Source organism: Ambystoma mexicanum, chromosome 10 (genome assembly GCF_040938575.1).
Source record: "Ambystoma mexicanum isolate Mex_15411 chromosome 10, UKY_AmexF1_1, whole genome shotgun sequence".
NCBI lineage: Eukaryota > Metazoa > Chordata > Amphibia > Caudata > Ambystomatidae > Ambystoma > Ambystoma mexicanum.
This window is the reverse complement of record NC_090932.1, coordinates 1,643,224,265-1,643,225,849: the sequence shown is the minus strand read 5'-3', so window position 1 is coordinate 1,643,225,849 and position 1,585 is coordinate 1,643,224,265.

Below are 1,585 nucleotides of genomic sequence, written 5' to 3'. Positions count from 1 at the left end.
GTATTTAGAATCAATTCCCGAGGCTGAGAATGTTGTGTGTCGGGATATAGTCATGAAAGTTTAAACACGTGGGGTTGGTTAGGTGAACAAGGTAGTTTTCATGGCTTTGCGGAAAGCAATTAATGAGGGTTCAGCTTGCAGAGAGGTGGGAAGGGTGTTCCAATGTAAAGCAGCAAGGTAGGGGAAGCTGGCGCCACCTGCTCTAGCTCTTTTTACCCTGGGTACGGAGAGCATATTGGTATAGGGTGTCCTGGTGGGTCTTGTGGAGGCGGCCGGGTGGATTCTCTGGGATAGGTACGCTGGGGCTGAGAGGTGGATGCATTTGTGGGTGATGCTTAACGCTTTGAATAAAATCCTTTCCTTTATGGGGAGCCAGCGGGATGCTTTTCTGGCAGCAGTGATGTGCTCTCTCTTGGCAATGCCTTGTGCAGCACGCAGGGCGCTGTTCTGGATTACTTGCAGCTTCTCAAGGTTTTTGTTAGACGTCCCTAGGAAGAGAACATTACAGTAGTCTAGCCGGGAACCAGTTATGGCTCTGGCTATATTGGTACAAGTGTCTTTGGACAGAAACGGCCTGATTGCGTTGAGGAGTTTTGCATGGTAAGCCGCAGAGGAGGCGATTGCATTTACTTGTCTGGTCATGGACAAGTTGGAGTCAAGATAGACCCCTAGTGTTTTTACTGTGTCCAGTACTGGAATTCTGATTGAGTCAATGGTAAAGTGGCTAAACTGGGCGTCAGGGTTCTTGAGGGTGTCAGGAGAACCTACGAGCAGGAGCTCAGTTTTGTCGGAGTTAAGGCAAAGGCCGTTGATGGCCATTCACAATAGGATTGTGTTACATATGTTGTTGAGAGTTGCGCAGTCAGTGTCATAGTCACCTGTTAATGTGAGAAGGATCTGAGTGTCGTCGGCGTAGTTGGTGTATGAGATGCCCATGGCGTCGAGGATAAGGAAGAGGGGGCGGGTAAAGATATAGGGTAGGGGAAAGGCAGGAGCCTTGGGGCACACCACATAGCATGATGGTGGGTGACGCAGTGGCTAGGTCAGAGAAGACCTGCATGGTCCTACCTTGGAGGAAGGAGGTGATCCATGTGGTAGCTTCTTGGGAGAAGTTGGCTGTGGAGGTGAGGTGATGGCAAAGGATGTCGTGATCTACAAGATCGAAAGCTGCAGACAGGTCGAGGAGGAGGAGCAGGACAGGTTTGCCTTGGTCCCTTGCGTCATCCATTTGGTTTTTGAGGTTGAGTAGGGTGGTCTCTGTCCCGTGCCTAGGCCGAAAGCCGGATTGTCTCAGTCCTAGGAGGCTATGCTCTTCGAGGAAGTGCTGGACCTGCAGGTAGGCTGCCTTGTCTAGAATCTTGAGGAGGAATGGGACTGTGGTGATGGGGCGGTAGTTGTTAGGGGAGGTGGGGTCATGTGTAGGTTTTTTTATGAGAGGTCGGACCCATGCTTCCTTGAGGCATGAGGGGACATTCCCCGTGGTGAAGGAGGCATTGACGAAGGCTGTTAGGAAAGGGGCAAGGGTGTCTGCGCAGTCTTTGATGATGGAGGCGGGGCAGGGGTCTCCTTTGTAATTAGAAGGTTT